The following is a 1,175-nucleotide window of genomic DNA, read 5'->3' on the forward strand; positions in this document are numbered from 1 at the left end:
CTCTCTATATGTTGGTGTTCTAACCAATAATCACCGATACGATATTCTGTCCGACCGATCCGAGAACTAACTAACAAATGCTAAATTGCTGACTGTATAAAACTATACTTTGTTGACTTACGTTATGGTTCTGATCTCGTGACCATCATTTGGTTTGATCTGGTTTTACACTAATACGTATTCTACTCTGTTAAACTATATGTTTAACTATCCAAAAGTTCAAAACTATAACCTTACTATCAAACAAGATGTTTAATCATCAGAAGATTCAGAACTATAAAAGTAGATGCTTAGTTATCAGAAGACTTAGAATCAGGAGGCTTGTTTAATCAAGACTATATGCAACAAGGTGAGTCATCCTCCTTTTCTCACAGTTTGTGAGTCATTTTTCTTTTTATCAAATTGCTTTCAAAACCCTACTTATTTTCACAGTTGTAATTACAGTGATTAAGTCTTTGTATTCTGCAATTACTGCCGATATGTGGGGTTTTGTATACACTACTTGATAAGCTTCACTATTGGACAACGGGTTAGCCAATGTGTGATATGACCATAGTCACAGATCCAGTCGAGTGACAAATACCGATTTGGGGTAATTGGTTGATATAAACATTGTAATCTCTCTTAATACTGTAAATTATAACAAATGTATTTTTGTAAAACTGAATGAACTCACCAGTATTTCCTGTTGATCAAATGTTTTTAAAACGCGTTTCAGGTGATTACAATATATTGGAATAAGAGTTGTGATACGGCACCGAAAGGCCTAAAGAAGTGGCTTATTTTATCAATTAAACTAAATTGGAATAAGATGTTAACCTGTAGGGGGAGAGGGTTGAGCAGGGGAAGCAAGTGGCCGTGGTTCATTAGCGCCTGCAATTTCACCACGGAATATGTTAAAAAATAATCCAAATTTTCAGTTTAAATTGCAGCATCAAAATCAAACTTACCTCAGATCATACTTGTTTAACTTAAGAGTATTCACAGTTATCCCAAGGTTTAAAAGAACGGAAACGAGTTTCGAGGCGTTTTCCCTTCGCCTCACTAGGCGTAAGGCCGAAGCTGTATTAATATATATATATATATATATATATATATATATATATATATATATATATATATATATATATATATATATACTATAAAAATAAGGATATTAACGTCATCATTAGATT

At 32.9% G+C, this 1,175-nt stretch overlaps 1 long non-coding RNA gene across 1 annotated transcript; it reads left to right on the plus strand.

Annotated features, from left to right (window-relative positions):
• Positions 1 to 970, plus strand: LOC110904894. The gene is made up of 2 exons (XR_002572835.1): positions 1 to 349; positions 719 to 970. It is a non-coding gene; the product is annotated as an uncharacterized LOC110904894 (long non-coding RNA).
• Positions 971 to 1,175: the final 205 nt, after the last annotated feature.

This window comes from Helianthus annuus, chromosome 11, assembly GCF_002127325.2.
Source record: "Helianthus annuus cultivar XRQ/B chromosome 11, HanXRQr2.0-SUNRISE, whole genome shotgun sequence".
Taxonomy (NCBI): domain Eukaryota; kingdom Viridiplantae; phylum Streptophyta; class Magnoliopsida; order Asterales; family Asteraceae; genus Helianthus; species Helianthus annuus.